A 27,060-nucleotide genomic window follows, 5' to 3' on the forward strand; every position below is an offset into this window, starting at 1 on the left:
ATTGAGGACACCTACCACGTGATGAGTCACTTTTCATACTTGAAAGATTCTCTTTTTCTTTGATGTTAGACAGTTTGATTGTGAAATAGCTAGGTGTGGATCTCTTTGAGTTTATCCTAGCCAGACCTTCTTGAATTGATCTTTTTGAAAGTGTAGATTAATGTTTTCCATCAAACTTGGAAATTTTTTTGTCATCATTTCTTCAAATGTTCTTTTTACCCTTTTTTCTCCTCTCACTCTGAGATGCCCATTAAGCGCATATTGGAATTTTGATGGTGCCCCATAGGTCTCTGAGGCTTTGTTACTTTTTCTCCTTCCTTTTTTTCTTTCTGTCCCTCACATTGGGTAATCTCAATTGATGTCGTTTCAATTGGCATCTTCAAGATTCTTCCACCTGCTCAAATCCAATGTTGAGCCCCTCTAGTGAATATTTCATTTTAATTATTAGACTTTTTAACTGCAGAACTGCTATTTGGTTCTTTTTTTTTTTCACAATTTCACCTCTTTATTGATATTCTCTACATTTTGTCATTCTTTCCTCTAGTTCTTTAGACATAGTTTCCTTTACATCTTTTAATGTATTTAAAATAATTAACTTAAAATCTTTATCTAGTAGGTCCAATGTCTGAGTTTCCTCAGGGAACATCTCTTTTAATTGTTTTTTCTGCCTGTGTATGGCCCATACTTTCTTTTTTCTTTGCATGTCTCATAATTTTTTGTTGAAAGGTGGACATTTTAAATTACATAATGTAGTAACTCTGGAAATCAGATTCTGCCCTGTCTCCAGTGTTTGCTGTTGTTCTCATTTTGTTTAATAACTTTTCTGAACTAATTCTGTAAAGTCTATAATCTTTTTCAGATTTAGATATTAAATAAACTCTGTGCACTTAGCTCAGTGGTCAGTTAAATCTCTGTAACCAAGAAATCCCCTGGTCTTTGCCCACGGCTCTGTGTGCATCGTGGACTCATCTTCAAAGCTCACCAGGAAGCTGACAGCTCTGCCTTAGCTTTCACTTCCGGGTTGTGCAAGCATCCAGATCAGCCAGAGGGGGCACTCCTGGGGCCTTGTTTGGTCTTGTCTGGATGTACACATGGCCCTGACTGTGCACAAGGCCGTCTAGATTCCCAGCAATATGTTGAATCTTTTCAAAGGTCCTATGGAAATCTATCCCTCAGCTTTTCCTTTTAAGCTTTGTGGCTAATCGTCCCAACTGTTATTCACTGCCTGAGGCAGCCGCAAAGCACCCAGACACAAAGTTAAACAGTTGCCTTTAAGTTTTTTTTCAACAAACATCCCTTGGGAAAAGGCTCTCTGCATGGCATGAACTCCAAGTCAGGTGCAATAAAGATGACTTTGCAAGTGGAGTCTCCCAGGGAACTACTGGAGAGGTCAGATGATGACGGCCACCTGAGGATGAAGCTGCGGAGGGGCTCTGACCCCCTTTTGGTCTGTCTGATGGCTGTCAGGCTGCTGGTTTTACTGTGATGGGTTTTCAAGGCAGCCATAGAACTGGTGGTGGGGAGATTGGAATAAGGCAAGCTAATATATCACAAATGTCACTGTTCTTGCCAAGATTTAGCCATTTATATTGAATAAAAGCTTCCCAGATTAACTGCAAGCCTTTGGTTAACTGTGAGTTTTGGCAAAGTTGGTTTTGACAATTTATTGCCATTTTGGTTTTTTTTTGGAAGACAGAATTTTTGGACGTCCTTAGTATCAATCAGATTTATGGTTTGGAGGATCACTCTGGCCCTCGTGTGTAGGAGATGTTGAGTTTTGGGAAAATGCTGGAGTCAGGGAGGTGAGTTGGGTGCTTTGTGGTCAACAGGCAACAGATGGTGGACACCTGCGTTCAGAGGGTGGCCGGTGGGGAATACTCATAGCTGCTCATCGGTGCTGAGCGGTTAGTTTGCGAGGTTCCGTGCTCAGTACTTCACATACCTTTTTTACGTCATCACACCGAGTTCACAGGTGGTAAAACCACATTTAGAGAGGCCCAATACCTTGCCCAAGGCCACGCAGCTGACGAGGGTTTAGAGCAGGGTTTGAATCTTCATTAGTCTCACTTTAAAATCTCTGTTTATAATCACTACCCTCTATGTCTAGAAGCAGTGACTGCAGTAAAAAACAAATGACTCAGTAAAAATGACTACAGTAAAAAAAAAAAAAAAAAAGACAAGGACTTAGCAAAACAAAAATGACTCAATGACTACAGTAAGAAAAGCAAAACAAAACAAAATTTCATTCAACAAATATTTACTGATGACCAGTTATGTGCCAGGTACTGTTTTAGGGGTTAGGGATGTAGGAGTGAACATGATAGGAAAAAAAATCCCTGTTATCATGGAGCTTACATTCTAGTTGGTGGAGACAATAAACAACTTATAGAAGCAAACTCTATTTTATGCTGAGTAGTGATAAGCGTTCCAATAAAGCAGAGGAAGGAGAAGAAGGGAAAGCACCTTGTTAGAAAGTAATGTTTGAGTGAGGACCTGAAGCTGGGAGAAAAATCATGTGCGTATCTAGGTGAATAGCATTCTAGACAGAAGAAACAGCAAGTGCAAAGGCCCTGGGGCAGGAAAGTGTCTGGCTTGTATGAGAAACAGCAAGGGGTCCAGGACTGTGAATGAGGAGGGAGATGTAAGGAGACCAAGTCAGAGGGGTCCTGAGGGTCCAGATGCGTGGGCCTCACAGGCCATTGAAAGGACTTTGACTTTGAGGAGTGACATTATTGAAAGGATTACTCTGGCTTGTGTGCTGAGAACAGGGAGACCAGGCCAACAGGAGGCCAGGTAGGAAGCTTTGCAGTAACCCAGGAGAGAGGAGGCGGGGGCTTGCACTGGGGTGGTAGCAGTGGAGGAGGGGGAGGGGATCAGCCTCCGTGCCTATTTCCAAGGTAGAGCTTCCAGGATTTGCTGGTTGCCTGGAGCTGGGGAGCTAGGAAAGGATGTTGTCAAGAATGCCTCCAAGTCTTAGGGCTTTAGCAGCAGTCAGGATGGAATCTCCCTTGCTGAGAAGGGGAAGATGGGGGCAGAGGTTGGGGAATTAGAACAGGTGTCTGGGAGTACCTAGTGGAGTTCCCTGTGCAATACCCTTGTGGAGCTTTCTAGTGGACAGTGTTATGAACATGTCTGTTGTCCAGGGAAGGCATCGAGCCCGGGTGAGCAAAGTCGTGTAGCGAAGAGGCCCAAGAAATGACCATTAATAGCCTAATGGTGAAAGGGGGAGGGGAGAGAAATCACAGACACACACACTCGAAAAGACAGCCCTTTGTACCTCTCCAGCTTCATCTCACGCCTGTCCACCTCTACAGAGCCTCCCTCCAACAGTAATAGTCACACTGATGACCCTGAATTATAAGAGAAATACACTAATAGAGCACGAAGCACGGGACACTGCCTGGCACTCGCCGTGTGCCAGCCTTGTGCTCTGTACTCACTCAGATGCCGTCTCACTGAAGCTCAGTATATGCCAACATTCGTTTTGCAAAGATTTCTACAAAGATATTGTTAAACTTGACACAAATAAACTTTGGGGACTTAAATGGGAAAAGCTCTGTTTTTTGGTAAAAAGGATTCAGGGGGACTAGCCCTTGCCCAGGGATGCTGGACACATGAGACTTCACTGCAAAATCAAGTAGGGAAGCATTGGGAAGGAGGGGAAGGCACCAGGCCAGAACTCATTCACGGCCTCCTAGCCCAGGGTCAGTGGCCACCCATCACTCAGAGCTCTCCCCAGGCAGAAAATGGACACGGCTTGTTGGAGAGAGTTTATGTTTCCCACTTGCATTAATCTTCCTTTTCTAGGGAGCTCGGCGTCTGGTCTGCCGGGGAAAACACACTCCACGTTAACATTTCCAATGTAAATGAAAGCTCTTTGTTCGCGCTCTTCCCAGGGACTGGACCCGCTGCTCTTCCAGACTGGAATCATCTTTTCATGTGGTTGTCACATACGGTTGGCTCAACCCAACCAATCTTTTCTCTGTAGCGTCTTGTTGCTGCAATCTGTGGTTACAGCTTTTAAAGACTTAATAAACGATGTGTTTTCTATCCCTGAGGAATGAAACGAAGATTGTCACTTGGCGTGGTTCTCCGCCATCGTGTTTTTGTTGCTGTTGTAGAAATGGAGCAGCAAATGACTGTAGCTCCTTTATTGCTCAGCTGCCCATGCCACTTCCAGTCCCTGGGAAGGAAATCAATTGTTTCTGCAAATTTTATTCAGACATTCGGTCAGTAACTGTTGAAATTGTCCCCGTTCTTTGCTGTGACCAACCCTTAGTTCTGGGATGGGGGAAGAAAAACGCCACTTTCCCCATCTCAGTGAACAACCAGCTGCTACTGTATCCTTTCATTATGTCTCAGCGTCTCACTTTGTCGCAGGAGATGAATGAGAGAGCTGTTTACGCCTGGATGGCATGCAACTTCACATTTTTTTCAAAAGTTATTTCTTTACTATCCCTGAGCTTCACTCGGTACCAAACACAATGCTTACAGCACCTGGATGAGGAAGCGGTTTTAATCCCAATTTATTGACAAGACAACTGAGGCCAAAGAATTTAAACCTCTCACTTAAAGCCAATGAGTGTTCTTCACAAAAGTGTCCGCTGCCCCTCATGCGATCAACACCAGCTGCCAGGAAGAATTTCTCATTTTGCACACTGTGCGTTTTGCAAAGGAATCACAATTTGAATCAGAATAGCTCATGCTTCATTTTTGCCAAATATTCTAATACATGGTGTGTCAATTACTAGAAAAATCCCGCACAGATGCATGTGACCAATTACAGTAAGAGAAACAGGCGTATGTAGGACGGCTGGGCTTAGAACGTCTTTGAAATGGTTTATATTTCAAACCTGTAACTCTGGTTTAGAGCAGACATTATCCACCAGTTGAAAGTTTTTGACTCTGCAACAGCCAAGTAATTATAAAATTTGGGCTACAGTAGCACGACAAATGGACTCCAGCCAAGAGGGCTCCGGTGAAAGGAAAGACATTCACGCTGGCGACTAATAATTTTAATTAAATCTTAGGTTTCTGGGTTTTTTTCCCAAGTTAGTAGTGGATACTTATTCTAAGAGAGGGGAAGTTGATAAAAAAAAATGTTTTAAGTCATCAGGAAAACGCTGAGAACGTGTGTTTGCCGAGGTTACAGACTGAATAACCAGGGGTGGATTTTGACACTGTTCTTAGTTGTCAGCTACTTAGTGAAATTGATGTCACTGACCCAGCGGTGGCCTCAGTCCTGGCAGGGACTGGAACAGGGGTCTCCTGAGCCAGGCGTCCGAGAGGAGAGGGGAAGCAGAGGGCTGGGCAGGCGGTGGTGTGGGACCCGGTGGGAGAGGTATTTCCTGATACAGTCTTTGCTGCTTACAAAGGTCTCCACCACGAGGCAGACAGGAAAGAGTGAGGCCAGGAGTTGGAGACTCTCTGCAAAGAGGGAAGGATTTGATTCGGATGGGAGAGTTTTCCATCTTGCAGCAGGGGTCAGCATCAAGGCTGCTGTGTTGGTCCGCGGGGGCTGCCTTCACAAAGGGCCACAGACTGGGGGACTTAAACAGCAGAAATGTGTTTTCTCTCCGTCTCGGAGGTGGGAAGTCTGGGGTGAAGGTGTGAGAGGTGCTGGTTCCTCTGAGGCCTCCCTCTTTGGCTCTCAGACGGCCGTCTTCTCCTTGTGTCTTCACATAGTCTCCCCTCTGCCTCTTTGTGTCTAAATTTCCTCTTCTTATAAGGACCCTGGTCATATTGGGTTAGGGCCCACCCTGATAACCTCATTTTAACTTAATCACCACTTTAGAGACCCCCCTCGCCAAATGCAGTCACTTTCTGAGGTCCTGGAGGTTAGGATTCCAACATAGGGATTTGGGGGGGGGGGCACAATGCAGCCATAATGCTGATTTTACAGCGGTCTCCACAGTAGTTCTATCATGTGCTCCGCAGAAAACACACAGTCTGGGCAGGAACACCTAATAAATCTCTGTTTAATTATTTACAAATAATATTTTACTGGACAACTACTTTGCACATTACAAAGCATACCTGTATATAGAAATTTTAAAGGATAAACAAGATACAACCAGAAGTTCTATTTCTTGCCCCATTTCCCAGCGGATCACTTTGGTCCCCACTAGGAGGGAGGCCCCTGCTTTGGGGGGGGCCACTGCCTTTGTCTCTTCAGGTTGACATTCATTCCTCGGATTTGAGTACCTTCCAACAGATTACCATCAAGGCTCCCTACCACCCTCTCTCTTTAAGGAGAGTTTCCCTACCTCCTGATCTGTCCTGTGTAGATTTACAGTTTCCTCAGCAGTCAGATTTCCTCCAGTTCTAAGTCCTGAGGGCACACGTCAGTCTCCTATCAGGCTCACCACCTGCCCTTTTCGTTTGATACCCAAACATTTTCTCTTTGATACACTTTGCATTCTTCTTATACATAATCCCCACTTCCTCACTTAGGCTGATGCCAAGAGGGTACAGATTAGTCTAAAGTCGGTTTTCCTGGCGCCTGGTGTGGTGCTTGGGAACAGCGGGGGCTTCCTAGATTGTTGACATTATGCCTTTCCACATCATCACATGGTGACAGAGAAAATGAACAACTCACTAGGGAGTTAAAGGTTAAAAACTCGAGTCTTGCAATTAAGTATAAAGGTGGGTGTGATTCTAACACAATTAACAAATGAATAGCCTTACAGCAAGGTCCTCCTGTACAGCACAGGGAACTATGTTCAATACTTATAATAGCCTATAATAAAAAAAATATGAAAAGGAATATATATATATGTATAACTGAATCACTATGCTGCACACTAGAAATTAACACAACATTGTCAAAGAGACAAAACTTCAATAAAAATAATGAATAGCCTTCTGAGTGGCCCTTCTAGATAGTCCCTGGGGAGTAAAAAAATATAAAAGTCATCACTTTTGGCTTCGTTCCCAGTGCAGGGCTCAGGGCTACCGGCAAGGTGGCGGCCAGCCTCAGCTTCAGCCCAGAGATGCTGCAGGCGACTTGATCCTCAGGGTTTCCTGAGCTGTCACTGGGTGAAGCGCAAAGGAAGATGGGGGAGATCTGGCAGAGGTTACCCCGAGGTAGAGGTCAAAAGACCGAGAGAAAGAGGAAGGTGCCACATCCTGCCCACAGAGTTGGGGGGAAGGAATTGGTATCACCGGTTATGTGCCAGGCACTGTGTTAGTCTCCCCACGGGAGCGCCTTTAATCCTCCACCACCGCAAAGTAGAAAATGCCTGCTTTCCCGAGGTTGTTACTTAGAGAAGGCAAGTAATTTTCTCAACATCACAGAGCTAGTGGGTGAGTGGAGGAGCTGGATTTGAACCCAGGGCCGTCTGACTCGGGGGCGACTGGGGCTTCATCTAGCATCCTACCTGCTGATCCCAGGCAACGCCCCACTTTCTAGCATCTTTCCTTGACTGCCCTGCCTCTGCCAAGCAGCGTCTTTGTTCTCTTGCCCTGGGGAGCTCTCTCCTAGTGAAGGTGGGCTGGCAGCACTGAGGTGGGGATTCGTGACCACGGGCCAGCTGCCCCTCTGGAGACCTACGTCCGTTCGGAGGTGGGGCTCGTGGGGACCGCGCCTGAGCGAGAGTGGGAGAGCTATCTGAGGGCAGGCCGGCCTGCGGGGCTTTCCCAGATCATGTCATGCAAGCAGCCATCTCTTGTGGGTCAGATCTAGACACGCTGGGTTTTGTGTGGTTTTAGTCCCAATGACAGTGGCACTAATTATGGGAGATGAGAAGCTCAGCAACCCTTACCTTGGACTATGATGTAAAGACCACCGACGCATGGCGGAGCAGGCTCTGTTGCTTAATTAGAGCGCAGGGGGTGTGAATTCGGCTTTCAAAGAAGAGGATCTCTCTGCGTGCTGGCCCTCCTGCCCTGGCTAATTAGGGATGAGACTGGGTGTGCTATTGAATATGTTCTTAGTGAACTTAGCTCATGGACCAAAGACTTTTCCTTTAGTTTTATTTGCCAGCAGATACAGCTTCTAGGGCCAAGTTGTCAATTTGGCTTTGGTGTGTTCAGGATCTCTCCAGACGCCTCCTCAAAACTGCGCCCCTTGTCACAGGAGGGGGCTTTAGACATTCTGACATCTTGTATGAAACCTGCCCTCTGGTCTTTCTAAGTCAAGGAAAACCAGTCTTTCTGCTCTTCTGAGCCTCATTCAGCCTTTACAAACCTGATCAACTTTTCAACTCGTCCACAGTGCCGGGTGAGTGTCTTGGTGTGTGCAGGCCCCAGGGTGGGTTCAGTGATGGACAGTGTGGGCAGCGGGAGGCGCCGACTCTGACACTGAAAACCAGCAGGGCACCTACACTCTGAGTACTCACTCCTTAACACTGTTATTTCCTTTACTCTTGGCACCCATGAGAAAGGCATTATCATCCCTGTTTTGCAGACAAGGAAGGTGACGATCGGAGAGACTGAGTTATACCGTTATTAGTGGAAGAGCCAGGATCTGAACTCAGGCCTGACTCCAAAGCTCGTTCTCTGTCTGCACCCTTTGAATTCAGGAGAACGTATGACCTCCGTGTGCTGACGGGGGTGGTGGGCAGAGGCCAGCTGCACCATCACTTATTAATCCTAGATTGACAAGCCGTTTCTTGGCGAAGCAGAGGACTTTACCTGTAGTTTTTTACACATCTGTCTAAATTGGGAGCCATTGTTTTGTTCTTTCCTCAGTTGAGGAAGCATCCGTCCACCTGGTCCCAGTCAGGTGTGTTCTAGGATCTCACAGACGTGGACCCCACCTTCCTGCACCAGATAGTACTTGGGTTCACTTTACTCCAATGAGATGGGACTTGTAGGACACCAAAAGGCAGAGACCAGCTACGGGTTTCACGTTCCACTGATCCCTGCTAAACGCAGTGCCAAGCACTACCGGGTCATGACTGCACGGCTCCAGTCCTCTGCCAGGAGCGGCATTCTTCAATGAGCCGAGGAGTCCGGGCCCCCAGAGCTGGCGCTGACCCTTAGTGATGGGGGCAGACACATGGCAGCCCAGCCCTTGCAAGGACAGCCAGTGTCTCTTCCAGCAAAAGGATGTACGTGAGCTGCTGTGACTTTTTCCCCAGGGCAGAAGTTGCAGGTCCCTAATAACATCTCGTCATCACTTTATCTTATTCATTCTAAGGGATGAGTTTCTCTCCAATTTATTGACAGAAACATTGTCAAAAGAGCAAACACGAATGATTCGTAAAGAGGGGGTGGGGGTCGCTGAGCAGGGAAACTGCTGGTTGCATGTGCCAGCTCAGGCCGCCTTAACAAACCCCAGAGGCTGGGGTGCTTGAGCAGCAGGCCTTTATTTCTCACAGTTCTGGAGGCTGGAAGTCCAAGATCAAGGTGTCGGCAAGGTTGGTTTCTTCTGAGGCCTGTCTCCTGGGCTTCTTAGAAGGGCACCATATTGGATTAGGGCTCAAACTAGTGACCTCATCACCTCAATTAACCTCTTGAAAGGTCCCACCTCCAAAGACAGTCATATTCTGAGCTACTGGGAGTTAGGGCTTCAATATGTGAATTTTGGGGAGATATAATGCAGCCCATCACACTGATGTGATATAAATATAAATAAAAATATAAATATAAATATATATGTATCATATATATATATATATATATATATATACCTGTATCCTCCCTCCCTTGATGCAGAGACGTAGCTCCTCTCTTGGGACGGACCAACAATCTGGGCTCCCCTCAGATTACCTCTGTAATTTTCTATCCAGTGTATCTGACATTCAAAACAGGCAGGCAGACACGTAGAAGATCCGGGTTAAGAGGCGGCTGAGTGCTGTCCCAGGGTCTCCTGCAGCTCTGTGCTCTCTTCGCGCGTGACGCCCGCCTCGGAGGGTGGCTGCCTGGACACAGGCCGGTGATGTTAGTGGAAAGGGTAGCGGAGAGCAGCGAGAGCTGTCCGTAGGCTCTCTCGTTTCCTCCAGACACCAACCCTAGGATGTCGATACTATTGTTCCCATTTTACAGGTGAGAAAATGAGCTGGGGGACTGGACCGAAATCTGACTGCATAGCCTGGACTCCGAACCACAAATTGGCGCCGTTCCCCTGACGTGTTCTTATTCGTGAAGGTTTGTGGGGTGATGGGCTCAAGCGGATACCCACCCAGTCGATGATGGGGCGTCAGTGCCTGGCTTAGGGCTTGCCAAAGCGAACACTCACTTGTCAGGCGCTACGGGCAGGCCGTTGGCTCCTGGATTTGAGCGGCGCGACCACACGGATCCACAGGGGCACCTCATCACACCTTTGTCTGGGACAGCAAGGGCAGAGCATCAGCTCGTAGACAGTCACTGATGCCCGGTGACGGCTGCCCCAGTGTGGAAGGAATCCCAGGGCCTCCTGGGAGGACGCCCTTAGACCAGTGCCGTCTCCTGGCAGCTGTGGGGTCCTGCCCTGTCTCAGGCTTCTCGCTGTGCCAGCCTTACAGACGTGCCTCCAGGGAGCCCGGGGGAACCTGCGGGATGTTCCTAGTGAGCCCTCAGTCAGGGGTTTTCAAATTTGGCTCCTTGGGGCCCTGGAAGTTCTTTGGAGACAAGGGGTGACAGAGGTTGGGGGACAGTGAAGAGGTGGGCTGGTCCACCCCTCTTTCAGTAATCATATTTTACCATTCTTGATATTGATGTTCCATAAAGATGAAAAATTTTTAAATATTTGTTCAATTTTTTACATTAAAAAAAGTGTCCAACTGTTTTTAAAAAATGTTGAAAGACGGCCTTTCTAATCTAAACTTCTTACTTGAAAGATGGAAAGTTTCCTGCCCAGAGAGGGTAACTGACATGTCCAAGGGCAGGGGGGTAATGACAGAGCCACAAACCGGGTTTCCCGACGGCTGGGCTGGTGCGTCTCCCTGGTGCTGGGCCAGGTCCCATAAAGGAAGTGCTAGGAACCGGACAGTGTGTCATTACTGAGCCCAGGGGACAGAACGGATGGTCCTCCGTACGTTGTAGGGTTGCTGTGGGGATGACGTGAGTTAACACAGATGTAAAGCATTTAGGATGGTGTCTGCGGGGAAGGCAGCCGAGCTCCACTGACAGAAGACGTCAGACCTGGCAGAGATGCGGGCTGCTCTGCGCTTTCAAGGCTCATTTGGTTGTTGCGAGGAGAACGCACAACAGAGAGGGCACTGGGAGACCAGGTGGGCGATGGGGGCTGATGCAGGGAAGCGGGTGGACTGGAGAGATGTTTGGGGGAGGACCCATGGGCCTTGCTGATGGACGTGGGGTCGGGTGGAGGTGCGGGGAGGGAAACTAACCTTCAGCTTTGTGGCTTTGAAACTGGGAATGTGGGGAGGCTGAATTTGGAGAGGTTTCTGTAACCTGTGCAACGTCACACAGGGTGTGGGTGGGATTCGGACCCAGGTCATCCTGACAATGGGGGCCTGTTCTTTCCATGCACAAGCCAGTTTCCTGGGATCATGGGTCTTCTGGTCAGAGGGACCTGGGGAGAGCGCGTGGGGAGCCGTCTACCTGCCTTCTCTGGACGGGACAGGGAATCAGAGGTTGAGGGGTTTGCCCACACGGGCAGAGAGAGGAGACTCAGGCCGGCACGCTCTGTTCCAGGCCACAGAGAACGTGCCACCCAAAAATAGCTGCCAGGCTTTCTGCAAAGCTCTTCTCAGCTCCCCTGTGATAAACAGCCTGCTTTCCCCAGCGGCTCTGGGCAGGAGGAATCGAAGGGACACCACTTCCCTATCTGTTTGCACAAAGGTTACCCAGCCTGACAGGCGCATTGAAACCATAAGCTCAGCAGGCAGGGTAGTAACAGCCCCCGCTGGCTCCCATTCATCCTCCAGGCCTCGCTGGGACTGAGAAGCATCTGCATGGAGAAACCTCGAACCCAGCTTTCCATGTATGAAACCGAGTGTGACCTTCAATATGCACTTTGACTTCGTACCACTGAGCTCTGTCAGTGAAGTCGCCGCGGCTGAATCACGGCTCTGTCATCCTCACGCCTGGACCCTCTGTCCCCGCCCGCGTGCTGCAGCCTGCCCTCTCTCCAGGTTGTCATGACAATTTTCACTGAGGAGCTGTTTCTAGAGAGGGAGCAGAAAAGAAATAGGGGGAGAAAATGCTTATTAAAGTCAGGCTGGTGGCTCTCAGGATTTCAGTGGTGTGAACACACGTCACGGTGGTCTCTCGTGAAAAACCAGAGGGTCTGTCCTCTCCCAGCCTGGGCCTGGGAGCTCGGCTGTTCTGTGGGGGCAAAGCAGGAGGTCCAGAATCCATCAGATGTTGCTAATTACAGTAATAATGATGACAGCAATGGAATGTGAGGTCCCCTGGGCATGATCCCTTAGATGGTGTAATTGTTCAGGCCACAGAGGCCATATCTCACTTTTGAGGGGTTGGTCAGCTTTTCTGATAACAAGCCTATTCTCTGCCTCTCTGTCACTGGCCGTCTGGCCTCGGTCTCAGCCGTCTGTCCAGGAGGTCCCACTAATCTTTGCAAACAATCTGTGTCAAATTAGAACTAAAAGTCAACACCCCTTTTCACAGATTACTCACTGAGTCCCCCAACAGACAGTGAGGGAACTCAGGGAAGGCAACCCTCAGGCCGACCACAGCACATCTTACAGAAGAGCCAGACCCCGGGGTCCTGTTTTGGACCAGCCATGGTGGGAATCACAAGCTGAGTTAAAATTTATACTTTTCGTTATTTTCCCCCCTTATCATTAAACCAGGGCAAGTTCATTGTCGTGAATCTGAGTAAAAACAGAAAAGCCCCAAAAGGAAAGTCAAAATCACCCACAATCTTAACACCTGGATTTAATCTCAACACTGAGGAAAGAAGCTGATTTAGGATTGCTTCGTCCTTGTCCACCCAGGCCCACGCACTTTTCTTTTAGGGTCATGTCTGCTCACCCAGCTACAAATCAAAGTTATTTCCCCCCTATTTTATGTTCAGTGTCAATTAAGAACAATTACAACACCTGTTAGGAAGTGACTTATGTCTCCCCTCCATAATAGCTATGTTCAAGTCCTAATCCGCAGTGCCTCTAATTGTGACCTTATTTGGAAATAGGCTCCTTAGAAAAGTAATTAGTTAAATACAATACGGACGTAGGAGTGATCCGATAGGACTCATGTCCTTATCAGAAAAAGGCCTTGGGAAGACAGACACGCACGTGGAAAATGTCATGTGGCGATGGAGGGTTGGAGTGATGCGGCTGCCAAGCAATACCGAGAAGTGCCCGCCTCCCCAGAAGCTAAGAAAAAGGCGTGGGACGGATTCTCCCTGAGAGCCCTTGCGAGAGCACAGCCCTCCTTACAACTTGATCTTGGACTTCTAGTCTAGATCTAGTCTAGAGCTGTAAGAGAAGAAGTTTCTGTTGTTTTAAGCCCCCGACCTTGTGGTACTTTGTTACAGCAGCTGTGGGAAACTGATCCAGACCAAGTTATCACGCCCACTTTTGCTTGTTTCAGAGGCAGTAGGTTGTGCTGGTGGAGAGCATGGGCTTTGGTGTCAAGCAGACTTGGGTTCCACTCCCTCCTGTGATGACCGGTGTGACCTGGGTAAATAGTGTAACAGCTCTGAGCCTCACTTTTCTCATCTGTAAAATGGGGACACTAACACCTAATTCACAGAGCTTTTATGAAATTTGAAACAGATGATGTCTATGAAGTACTCAGGCCTGGCGCTCGTAGGCCCTCACAAAGCACAGGGGCAAGAGACGGACAGGGCCATGGGCGGGGATCCAGGGGCATCTCCACCCACCTGTGCGGATCACTCAGGCTGAGGCCTCGGCCCTGCGTGGCAGACTGTCTGTCTGGGTAACGGAGGGCAGAGGCCGGGCCAAGTGTCTGCCTCCCCCGGATGCTGTCAGGGTGAAGGAGGGGATGTGTGGGAGCCCTGGGAGGGAGCTGGGGCCTTAGCCTCACAGCACCGTCATCGTTTTCCCATCTTTTCATCATTGATTATTTCAGAGTTTCAACAACACGGTTTTCAGCGCAATGCAGAGGCTGTGTGCAGGGCCTCCATGCCTACCCCAGGCATCTGCTGTCACGCAGCAACAGCAAACCCTCTCACTTGGGTCTTACTGCTTAATTATTGCAAATTGGCACGGCTTCGGGTGCCTTGAGAGCCCTTGGACATGTACCATACGTTTTGGGCAGGAAGGCTCTCCTGGCACGGGGCCTCTGCCTGTCACGCCTGTCACTCCTGCAGCTCCGCTCTGCTAAGTGGTGGATCCCCTCCAAACCGTCGGCCCCAAACCACAGGAAGCCAAAGCCTGGCACTTGGAGGTGCCAGTGCCCTGCTCACACGGGACCAGCCTGTCAGCCGTGCGTCCGGCATTTGTCACTGGTGGTAGTTTCCAGCCTGGCTGTGGCAAGAGGCAAGGGGCTGGAGAGCCAGGCAGCCCGTCTGATGTTTCATGTGTGAGCAGGACTCCCATGAAACATGTGCAACCCACCAGCCCCGAACCCCCAGGCCCGAGTGAAGAGCTGTGTCCCCCCACCCATCTTGGTTGGCCCTCAAGGATGGACTCAGAGCAGAGGAGAGCTTGACTGGAACTAATCGCTCAATCATTCAACCAATGTTTATTGAGCACCTACCATGTGCCAGCACCCTGGTGACAGCGATGACCGGGAAAGGGGGCGTCTAGAAGCTCGGTCCAGAGACAAAGATGTGCATGGTCTGGGATGAAGAGCAGGCCAGCCTCCCTGAGCCTCCCAGTGTCCCAGGAGGAGCCTGCACTGGAGGCCCCCGGGGGGCAGGAGCTCCCTCCCCAGCCTCCTGTGCTGGTCTCCCAGGCTTAACAAAACGCCACCTTCAGGATGGGCCCCGGGCACCCGTACTTTTCTAAAGCACCCTAGCAGATTCCAACTGGGTGAGCAGCACGGCTGCGGAGTCCGTTCCAGCGCGCCTTGCCTCTCACCCTCGCCTGAAGACAGGGGAGAGCCAGAGACAGGCGGGCAGCAACAGCCCCCCACTTCACCTCTGCTGAGGTTTCCAGGTACTCTCTGCCCATCTGGGCTTGCCAGGGGGCTCCATCTCCCAGCCCTGTTTCCTCTGGCATTGGGTGAAACAGAGAATTTGAGAACGCCGCTTGGACGAGGGCCATTTGGGGAGGCTATTCTGTAACAGAAAGACCCATCGCAAAATGTGAGAACAGAATTTATTACCAAGAAACCGGCACAGCAGACTTCCTGACCTTCAGCCCGTCTCTGAGCCGTAAGCACCCCGTTTCCCAGAAGGTGGGGGGGACCAGCATGGCGTGAGACAGGAGGTGAGGCCGGGGCCTGGGGACAGAATGTCTGTTTCGTTTGTTACTTGGTAATAAAAATAGTTGAAAGCTTGATTTCTGTCCACATCAAAATGTTCTTGGGTCAAAACGAGAGTAAAGCAAGTCTGTTGGAACATCCCTGGTGACAAAATGACTGTGTTAAACTGTCCTGAATCCTCCTGAGGGCTGGGGAGGTGGGGTCTGCGCCGGCAACACAAGAAGCCACATGGTCTACACTGATGGGGGAGGGGTTTTTGTTTTTTTTGTTTTTTTGGTTTTTTTTGAGGTTCTATTTAATTTTGCTTCAATTTTAAAAATTTTCTATTGAAGTATAGTTGATTTACTATATTGTTTATTGTAATGTGTTAGTTTCTGGTGTACAGCACAGTGATCCAGTTATACATATATATGTTCTCTTTCATATTCTTTTTTATTATAGGTTATTACAAGGTATTGAATACAGTTCCCTGTTATATATAGTAGGACCTTGTTGTTTATCTATTTTATGTATAGTAGTTTGTATCTACTAATCCCAAACTCCTAATTTATCCCTCCCCCACCCCCTGCAAAATCTCCTTGGGTTCAGTTTGATGGACTGGCCATTTGCGCTCCTCCTTTGAGTGTGTTATCCCTTTCTTCCCTTTAAACTGGCATTCTGAGAGGTCCCTATATTTTGAAAGGCATCCTGGTCACCAGGGGTTTTTTGGGGGGGTTGTGGAGGATGCTGTTGTGGGGAGAGCTAATAACTTGATAGATACATGCTTGGAAATTTCAATATATATTTAAGTAGCTCAGAAAAATACCAGGTGTAGTTTTTGGTAAATTATGTACAAAGGAGATCATTTCTAAGCTTAGGTAATTATTAACATCAGTATCTCAAGGGACTCGAGAAAACTCTTCATGGGCTGGGGCTGTCCTTCACACCTCGGGGTGACTAGCGTCATGGGTCTCTATATGCCAGTAACACTACCCGCTCCATCACTGTGATGACTGAAAACGCCCACCAACCCTGCTGCATATGCAGCCCTGCCTCCACGGGGAGGCTGCTCACCCGGATGTCAAGTCGCTGCTTCCTAAACCTCAACCCCGAGAAGGTCCTGCTGTTTGGACTTCCCTTTCTCAGAGGGTCCCAGCGGCTCTCTGGCTCCCCTGGGGGTGGCTGGTGCTTCCCTGACGTGGGTCCCCTTGCCTCTCGTCTATGGCTTCACCACTGAGGCTGCTCCCTGCCTCCAGGGCAGCGGAAAAGGCTATCTTACCTCCTGTCACTATTGATTTGTCTTTGGTGACCCGAAGATAGATGGCAAGCCCACCCTCAAAGACCTTGGACCAGCTCCTTGAGGCAGGGTCAGATGTTTGAGGGGCACTCCCAGACGTCACAGCCTGTAACCTCCTAAACACCCTTTCCCCCAGACTCATTACTTAGTGTTAATTCCAGGATTTTTATGTTTAACAGTCTCAGAAATGGTCTAATTTCTCCAAGATGGACTCAGCTGTGGACATGAAGTTTTAGTGCGCATAAAAATGACCTAAAAACGTGGCTATAAATTACAGATCTGTAGGGCTCACTCTGATATTCGAATCCAATGAGCCTGGAGGGCCCAGGAATCTGCACGTTTAAGAAGGAGCTCAGGGGGTTCTGAGGCAGGTGGACTGCAGACTGCACGTGGGGAAACTGCCTGGTTGGGGGGCAGTGGTGTGTGGGAGAGGCAAGGAGCCTCATCAGGAGAGGACTGTGAGGGACCCACCGTGATAATTAAGGATTCTCAAAGTGAGTGTCACCTTAGGCTCCTCCACATCTCTGGGGCATTAATTCTCGTGGCTATGAGGAGTGGACGTCTGTGGCAGAGACTTCTACCCATTGTCTGCTCTTTCTAGAACGGACCCCAAGTTTTTACTGGGCACGGTCCACCGGGAATAAAGACTGCCTTTCCCAGCCTTTCTTTCAGCTGGGGACGGCCCGGTGAGCGCATGTGGGCCGATGGATGTAAGCAGAGGTGGTAGCTCCAGCTTCCAGAAAGTGTCCTTAGAAAAGTGCCCTTTCCAGTCTTTCTCTTCCCTGTTCACTGGAACAGGGATGCATTCTCCCAAGGAGACCGTGGGGGCACATGCAGCAGAGCTGCGGGACAGAAGCGGCCTGGGTCCCTCGGGGTCCCTGTAACTGCCTGGGACTCTCCAAACCCAGCCTTCGTGGGGATGTAAGGGGGACAGAAGCATGTCTTCTTTAAGCCACTGTTATCTGGTGGCTTTTCACTTATTCATGGCTGAGGCCAGTGTTTACTAATACAGGGTCTCAGCTTAGGATTAATCAGCATTCAGCCCAAGATCTAGCCCTGTGGGGGGACGGCCCTGCCAGGAGGGTCTGAGGGTCCTTCTGGGCAATAAGCTTTTTTAAAGGAAGAAAGAATGGAGTTCTCCCCAACATCCTAGTGGGGAAGACTGTCTACTACCACAGGGCCCCTTGGTCACACCTCCACGTGCAATAGGGAAGAACAAATCTGACTCCATATTGGATCTGTTTTTCCTTTGTATTCTGTTGCTTGTTAATCATTAAAGGGATGTTGCCTATAAGCTTAAATTACACATAATGGCCCATCTCTGGGAACCCTGCCTCCCCGGTAATGAGCGTCAAGCTAAAATACCTTCGTTTAGCTCACAGGAAGCATCCTGACCAGGCCCCCCTGTGCATGACTGCAGGAAGGAGGCAGTGAACACACCCCCTCTGGAGGCTGCTAGAACCAGGAAAGATTTGACTCTACTCTCTCCCCTTTAATATAAAAGGAGCCTGCATTCTGACTCAGGCAAGATGATTCTTTGAGACACTAGTCCACCATCTTCTCGGTCTGCTGGCTCGCTGAATGAGGTCACTATTCCTTGCCCCAGCAACTTGTCTCTCGATTTACTGGCCTTTCCTGCAGCGAGCAGTACCAGCCTGGGCTCAGTAACACACTCTGCCGCCTCCACCCTTACACACCTTAAGGCTGAGGCAGAGCCCTGGGCAGCAGGGTGGGGTGGGGGAGGTGGAGGCCCAAACAAGAAAACAAGCAGAAGGAAAGGGGAGGGTGAGAGATCTTCCAGCTCTGCTCCTTCCAGCGTTGGCTCGGGGCGCCTTGAAGCTCTGACGCATCAGCAGGGTCCCAGCTTTCTGTGGTGATGAGAGCTAGAGCCCTTGAGAATCGGCAGTGGCCTCAGGACAACAGTGCCCGCATCACCGGAGCATCAGAAACCACAGAAGAGAGTGGGGTGGAGAAGAGGCAGGGTGGACGCCAGGCCTCCCAGAGGGCTCCTGGCGATCTCGCGTCACATGGCTTTGGGGACCCCAGAAGTTGGCAGAATGCAGCTGAGCCAGGTCCTGCAAAATATGGGGCAAGGGAAACACCCGCACCCTGCAGACATGGCCTGGGGTTGGGAGGGCCACACGAGAAAGCTTGCAGGGGACCTTCTGCAAGGCTGATCCGCAGGCGGACATCTGGAGCCACCCGCGGAGGGCGCGCAATGCCGAGCTCCATCCGTCCCCTGGCGCTGCGCCGCCTGGGCAGCCAGACACCCCACAGCCCTCTGCGGGACCACACACTTAAAACCAGCAAAGAGTTCCCAGGCCACTCTTCGGCCTGAAGAATGTCTGCTTATCAAAGGCTCTGCTTGCCCTGGAGGTTCAGAACATCCTTTTCCTTTCCCCTCTGCATGCGTGCAGACCTGGCGGGCAGCAGGGCCCCGCAGTCCTCTGGGGGGACGGCTTCCTGACTCATGGAGACACATGCTTGGCAGCCTCCTTTGTTTCATTTCCTGTGAGGAACAAGGCACCCCATGTGGAAATGGCCGAAGGTTTGATGAATGGGGGCCCCATAACATCAGAACGTCTGCTGTTCTCTGGGGACTTACAGGAATCCTGAAGCTGAATTCAAGGGCAATGTTTCAAAGGAAGTTGCAGGAGAGGTGGCTGCGTGGGAGGAGGGGGAGTGAGTTTGCAAGCAGGCTGGCTTGGTAGTCCTTTGGCGGCTCCGTGTCAAGGGCAGTGGGGCTGGATGTTGAGCTCTGGAACCGGTTGGGGGACTCTCCCAATATCAGGAAACTGCGGACTACACCTCATGACTCTGGCTGAGTGATTTCAAGATTAACCCGCACTGGGGCTGATGGAGAAACCTGTGGATTCCCCTGCAGAAACACTCAGCTGCGGTTTCAGACTGCAGAAATCTATTTTCATAGATTGAAAAAAGGATCTGTTCTTACGTAGCTGAGATTCTCCCGCTGGTCCTTCCTTTCCACCCCTAAGCCCCCCAAAGCCCAAGAGGTTCCCCAGTCCCTTGGAGAGTTGTCCCTTGAAAGGTTACACAGTAGCTTCCCGAGCGTGTAGCACCTGGTGAGGATTGTTCTTTCTTCCCCTTGGAACTGTCTTTTTGGGTTAAAACATCCGGGAGCTGCTTTCAGGTTGCCTGGGATACCAAATGGCTTAACAATCCCAAGAATAAAATGGTGATAAAAGGAACTCAGGCCCTGGAGATGCCCTCTGAGCCAGGCAAAAGGTTCATCACACACTGCAGCCAGCCTCATGCTGGGCGGGAGGATGTGAACAGAGATCCAGGCCAGGAGTCAGTTTCCTGAGCGCAGTCAGGAGGCTGATGAAAAGAGGATACACAATGCGATGTACCACCTGCGTATTTCTGTAATTCAGGATCTCCCGAACTGGGAGATGCTCCCATGTGCGGCACGCGGGAGCCTGGAGTTCCCCTCACCTGCCAGCCTCCCGCCTCTCCGGTTCTCAGCTTCCCCAGGTGAGAGTGAGGCTGTGTGACTAGGTGTTCTGTGGGTTCTCTTCCAGTTCTAAACGTCTTATGACTCCAGGGTTTCTCAGATTGATTTCTTGTGACAAATATTTATGAAGTCAAGCACAATGATGGGCCCTGGAAACAGACAGTGAGTCAGATGTTGTCCCTGCTTCCTGTGAGCCCAGCTGAAATGTTCACATACAGCGCAGTACAGGATACACTAGAGTCACACCCGCATTGCTGTGGGAGCACTGAAAGGAGCGCTGAGGTCAGCGCGGAGTCTGGGAGGATGTCAGGCGTCCCTGAAGTGGTGAGCACCATAGACGGAGGGAAACGCAGGTAGAGCCTGGAGGTGGGAACCAGCTAGGAGCGTCCGGGTGAGATTCTGACACCAGTTCCGGGGTGGGGTGGGGTTCCCCCGCACCACGCAATTCTCAGACACCAGCTGGGTGTCCCACAGTGCAGCCCAATTCTGAAACTCTCTACCTGGAGGAAGCACCATATTGTAGGAGTGAAGGGCTCAGCCCCACAAGACACCCCCACTTCAGATGCTCATCACGAGCCCTGTGCTTCTTACCAACTGACCATAAATCAGAGGTTCTCCCGATCCTCGCCTTGGGTTCGATTAATTTTCTAGAGGGCCTCACAGAACTCAGGAAACCAGTTTACTCTCTAGATTACTAGTTTATTACAAAGGGTAAGAGTCAACAGCCAAGGGGGGAGGGTATAGCTCAGTAGTAGGGTGTATGCCTAGCATGCATGAGGTCCTGAGTTCAATACCCAGTACCTCCATTAAAAAAAAAATCAAAGAAATAAGTAAACCTAATTACTTCTCTTGCCAAAAAAAAAAAGACTTGACAGCCAGGTGAAGAGGTACACAGGTGAGGTTTTGAAGAAAGGAGCTTGGGTCCCTGTGGCGTTTGGGGACTGGAGGAGCATCCTGTGGATATGCTCTGGTTCTCCAACTTGGAAGCTCTCCAAAACCTGTCCTTCTGGGGTTTTATGGAGGCTTATTTATGTGGACATGACTGGTTAAATCATGTCATTGGTGATTGATTCAACCTCCAGCCCCTCTCCCCTCCCGGGAGGTCTGGGGTGGGACTTGAAGTTCCAACCCTCCGATCACATGGTGGGTTCTTCTGGTGACCAGCCCCCATCCTTTGGTGACTTAGGGGCTTTCTAAAAGTTCCCTCAGTAACATAACAAAAAACACCTTGATTTCTCTCAGCACTTAGGAAATTCCAAGTGTTTAAGAGCTCTGCCAGGAAGGTGGGGGCAAGGTAACCTGACAGGACAGACGAAGACTAAATGTATATTTCTTATTATGAATCACAGTATCACCTTGGGGTTCTGTGACTAGTCCGTTGTGACCAGAAGGAGGGACATACCAGAACCTGAGGCTAATTATAGAGGGACTTCATGCCCCGCGGCAAAGTGACAGGGTCAGGTTTGTAACTAAGATTATCCTGTGGGCAGCATAGGAGCTATTTTGGAGGAAGCAAGACGGAAAACCTGGAGACCTGACTGCAGATTCTTTCAGTAATCAGTGTGGAAGCTGTGCGCGCTGGCTGGAGGCAGCAGGCACGGAAGGGAGGGGTTGTGAGGCGAACTCAGAAGGTGGAACCCGCAGGATTTGGGTGGCCGGTGGAATTTAGGGAATGGGGGGGTGGGGGAGACAGGAGGATGTACAGGTTTCAGAAGAATGGACAGGGTAGCTATAAACCTGGAAAAGACCCAGGGGAGAGCAGGCTTGGGGTATGGGTGTGGGCAGCACGCCTCATTCATCTGGGGCCTGTCGGGTTTACGGAGCAGATAGAGGCTGTGTAGATGGAGGTGTCCGGCAGAGAGCGGAGAACCCACGCCTGGCCACTGGGACACCGACTGGGAACAGAGTCACAGACTTAGGGGTACACAGCATGTAGGGGGCAGAGTATGGAGGCGGGGAAGACACCCCCAGATCTGATCCTGGGAAATGTCAAGATTTGGGGAGCCGTTTGAACACGAGCAGTGAGCAAGGGAGACCGAGACGGTGCAGCCTGGAGGAAACTGCAGTGACGCGGGGCTGCAGAGCCGGTCTCAGGACAGAAGGCTCCATCCACGGTAGCCAAGCTGAGCGGTGGGCGGAGGGAGACAGAGACCACCCCGGGGCGGAAGTGGAACTCTGAGAAGAGGTAAGAGAAGGGGAGGGTGTGACTCCCGTCTGCATAATGAGAATGTCTCCAGCCTGAGTGCCCTTCCATCAGACGACTGAACAAACACCAGGGCCGCTGCACCGGCTCTTCCTGCGCCACGTGCGCCCGTCTGCTGGGCCTCTCCCTTCCATCCCCCCGGTCCTTTAGCCCGGAGAGCGTTCCCATTCCCGCTTCTGCATGGACAGCTAGGGAAGACCCCCGCCTTCGCACTAAGATGTGAGGCTTGAACTCTCCTGTGGTGAAATTCTTGCCTCTCCTAGAGCACCAAGCTTCAAGCAGCAGGGGCTGAGCCCTGTGCTTGGGACAAAGGTCAGGGAGAGGCAAGGAAACCACAGTCCCAAATTCCACCCCATCCTTCCTACCCCCGCCTCCCCGCTTCTACCACCTACTCATATACATTTTTTATTTTGAAAAAATTTAAACCTACAGAGAAGTTGGAAGAAGCAGAATCCAAGTTCCTCATTCCAGAATTCACTCTCTTCACCATGACCCACAATTCTGAGGGCCCGAGATCTGCCGCACACTGTCTGAACATCCATCATCACTGATCTCACGATAACACTGCAAAGATAGGTGTTCCTATTGTACAGATGGGGAAACCTTGACTCAGAGATGGTACACGAGCTGAATTAGCTCATCACCTAGTACGAGATGCAGCCAGATGGTGGGTTCCGGTTGGAGCCTTCGCTTCTCCGCCCCACACGTGGTCCTCACGTCATCTCCTATTTGGCTCTGGGAGGAATATGTCTGAGAGGAAAGGTGCGGCTGGGGCAGGGCCCTGCTCTCACTCTCCTGGGCTTCCACTCACTGCCTCCCCTGCTTCTCCACACCTGCTGGAACCATGGACAGGGCTGAGGTGAGGGAAGGAGTCGAGACTGCCTGACCTGGGAGTTGGGCAGCCCTTGTGGCCACGTTGCTTGTCTGGCTCAGAACCTGCACGTGGAAAACTGATCTCTCAGTGTGCTGGTGGCGGTGTGGGGTTGCCTCAGCTGAGGACAGACTGGGGACAGATATTGAGGCAAAGCCTCTTCCTAGGCTATCTTCCCCGGCTGTTCCAGAGGCCCCAGGGTGCCCGGATCTGAGTGGGGAGACGGGCACACTGTGGTTATAGGGTTGGGAGCACAGCAGGCTGGGGTCAGCAGACTTGGGTTTGAATATTATTTCTATCCATTATTATTATTAGTATCTGTGAGATGTTGGGTTAGTTACTAAAATCTCCAAGTCTTGATTACCCCATATGAAAAATAGGGATAATATTATTCACTAACCTCCTGCGGTCGTTGAGAGGATATGATGAGTGAAAACAGGGGAAATGCTTGATGCGTTGTAAAGCTCAAGTCAATGTCATCTGGCTTTATTATCACTTCGTTAAGGGACGGCCCCAGACAGTAGCAGGAAGAGGACCCCTTACAGTACAGCCTGCTTTGCCGGGCTCAGCGTCTCCCTAATCAGCTCGGTCCTTCCATAACTGAGCTCATGGCTTTTTAAAAAATTAATTACCTTTTAATTAAGCTTCAAGGGAGAAAGCAGTTTGGAACTGGCCGAGCCCTGTGTGTCTAACTGCTGTCACAGGGGAGAGGGGGCTGGGGGTGGGAGGGGCAGCCGTGGTGAGTGGGAGGGGAGGGGAGGATGGTTGCTCCCCATCTCCGGGCACTGGGTGGGGGCAGCGCCGAGTCCTTAGCAGACTCTCCCTGAGTATTTCCTCCTGCTGCCTCCTTGACATCACTTGGAGGTCACAGGTTGTCACAAACTTCAATAAACAGAACCCTTGAATTTTCCCCTAAATGTGCTTCATTTCTCAGGAAATGGTCATCTAGGGCCTTGTCTAGGCCAAAAACTTCACAGGCTCCCTTAACTTCCACATCCTTCATCCCCCACAACCAGAAGCAATCAGCAGGTCCTGGCTGGCTCTCCCTCCCAGGTCATTCCGAAATGTGCCGATTCTGGACAGATTTCAGGGTCCACCAGTGACTGTCCCTCCATCCCTCCAGGCACGGGCATCAGGTAGAGGGCCAGACCACCATCTGGACCCTGAGGCTGGGCTGGAGAATGGGCTCGGACCACCTTCTCTCCCTAGTCTCATCAATCTCTCTGCTGGGTGGAGGGACCGGAAGTGGTCCTTGATTCTCTCCTGGGGCTGCTGTGGGAGCCCCGAGAGTGGGTGCTTGTGCGGTGGACCGCGTTTCCCCTGTGCACTGCCCTCTGAGGGCAGGTCCTATCCTCTCTGGCCTGGCTCACTGATGTCCACTGGACCACAGTGTCTAGTCTCCTCTCCTCCCTCTCTGTGACCAATTCTCCGAACAGCAGCCAGGGTGGCTCTCTAAAAACAGGAATCGGATCCCTTTGCCTCCCTTTTTCAAGCCTGTTTCCATCCAGGATTATGGGGGTTGTGGTCTCTGATGGTCCCCTGACCAGAAAGGACCTACCCCAGATGGTAAACAGGTGACCCCTCCTGAGTGATGTTTTGAACAATAAATTCAGATTTGGCTCCAAATCACTTCCCCAGAAAGGCTGTGTGTCCCCACTCCCACCCAGGATGCCCCACCTGCCCCCCGTTCTCTGTCACGTCACCCTGTTTTCACAGCATTTCTCACTTCTCTGATTTATCTTGCTCATTCATCATGACCTGATTATCCGCCACACTCTTCTAGAACAGGAGTTCCTCAGAGTCAGCTCGGTCCGGTGCACTGCTGTTCTGGCACAGAGCAGGTGCCCAATTAGACCCTTGTTACAGGGAGCGGGGCACAGCCACCAGGGCTCATGCTGTCCAAGGCCTTCTCCCAGGGAGCTAAATGATGTCTTAAGGATGGTCTGGTGTCTTCCCTCAGGAGCTGCTTTAAGGCTTGAGAACCCTCCAGATTAGGACATTGTTTCTGCTTGGCGGAGCACACATTTGTTCCCACTGGCTCACGGTTTCACAGCTGAAGCAGCCGAGCATAGCGGTTCAGACCACAGCAGGAAGACTGGTTACATCTGGGTTTAAATCCAGCTTCTGCAACTTACTAGCCGTGCAAATCTTGGGAAGTTACTCAACCTCTTAAAGCCTTTGTTTCCTTGGCTGGAAAATGGGGACTCCTGCAGAGCTGTGACCACTCGATAACATGATACAAGTAAAGCACGTAGCACAGTAGCTGGCACCTAGGAGAGCCACGGAATTTTTTTCCTATTTTTATGAGATCCGAAAAAGGGGAGGGGGAGGCAGAGACTGGCTTCCTGGGGTGATAACTGAAGTATTTGTGATCACTGCTTTAAAATATTCTGGCTGGTTGACCGTTGGCCCATCTCTCTCTGCTGATGCTGAGTAAGTGGGGGCCCCCAGAGGAGCTCAGGATGCGGCAGGAACCTGCCCCACCCCCCTCCTGCCGGGAAGGAGTATGGGGACAAGCATCCCTGGCCGGCAGCAGCCCTGTCTTTCAGGAGGCTGGGGTCCTGGTTGTCTTGCGGCCGATGCCCGGATGTGCTTTACCGCCTGGAGGAAGCAGGCCTGTTTGGGTCATTAGCTGCGGCTTCTTCAAGATAAAGAGAAACCACAATTGAGTCTGCTGCGCTTTAGAGAAGCTAGCTGTGCATTCCTCGCTCCATAATAACCCTGGTACTATCTTCACTTTTCTCCTACTCTTCTTTTATTTCTTTATTTAAAAGAGGACAAGTCAACCTAAAACACTGAATAAATAATTCACCAGGGATGGAATCAGGTGGTGAGATGGGCCCAGGATCTGGAGTCAAAAAAGGTCTGGGTACAGTCACGTCACTTACAGCCTGGGGATCTGAGGAAGCTAATGGACCTCTTTGGTTCTAATGGTCCCTGTGGTTCGGGGACATTTTCAAGACACAGATGCCCCACCCTACGAGCGGGAGAGCCCCCCTCAAGGCTGGACTGGTGCCAGCCACGCATAGCATGCCCATCTGCTTCGAGAACGGATGGCAAACACTCCCCTCTGGGCTCTCCTCCCTCGCAGGGTGGGTCTCGTCCCTCTTTGCCATCCTCACACCCAGCCCCACCTCCAAACCTCAGCCATCCACAGCTGGATGGCGACCGCGTGTGCGCTGATGACCCTGACAAGCGGTTTGTCTCTTCAGCAGCCCTTTCTTGCCCTTTCAACAGAGGCAGAGGCTCGGTGGAGATGTATTTACAATTCGTGGTGGGAATACCTCTGCTTAGGCAAGCTCTTTGAAACCTGCATTTTCCGGGAAAACAGCAGCTCCGGGTGCCAAGCTTTCTGCCTTAAACAAGGAGAAGCCGCCCTCTGCTGGTCATACTCGGTAATAGCACACACAGGCGGAGAGAACCGGGAGCTCCTCCCCGCCTCCCGTCGCCACGCCTCCCACCGGAGGGAGAAGCAGGCCTGGGAGATTCTGGATTGTATGCAGTTCTGTAGGTTTTAAAAGCTGCGGTTTTCCCTCTCTTCTCTTCTTTTCTTTTCTTTTCTTTGAACAGCATGGACGTGTCTTTATTTTGCTAAATTTGATTTACGTCCAAATTTTTCAAGACTAATCTATCACCTAAAGCAAGGTATGTCTATATTCAACTACATTTGCAAAAGTTTGATCTGGACTGATTCCAAAATTTTTGGAAGAGCTGCTACAAGTCCCATGCTATAGCTCAGTTTTACTGCTAGGTCATTTAGACATTAAGATTGACCTTTTCTACAAAAAAAAATATTTGTGTTGGGTTGTAGTCAGTTTACAATGTTGTGTCAATTTCTGGTGTACAGCACAATTTACATATATATATATATATATATATATATATATATATATATATATATATATACACACACACACACATACACAAGGTCTTACTGTTCAGCATAGGGAACTAGATTTAGTATCTTGTAGTCACCTGTAATGAAAAAGATC

This window comes from Camelus dromedarius, chromosome 13 (assembly GCF_036321535.1).
Source record: "Camelus dromedarius isolate mCamDro1 chromosome 13, mCamDro1.pat, whole genome shotgun sequence".
Classification (NCBI taxonomy): domain Eukaryota; kingdom Metazoa; phylum Chordata; class Mammalia; order Artiodactyla; family Camelidae; genus Camelus; species Camelus dromedarius.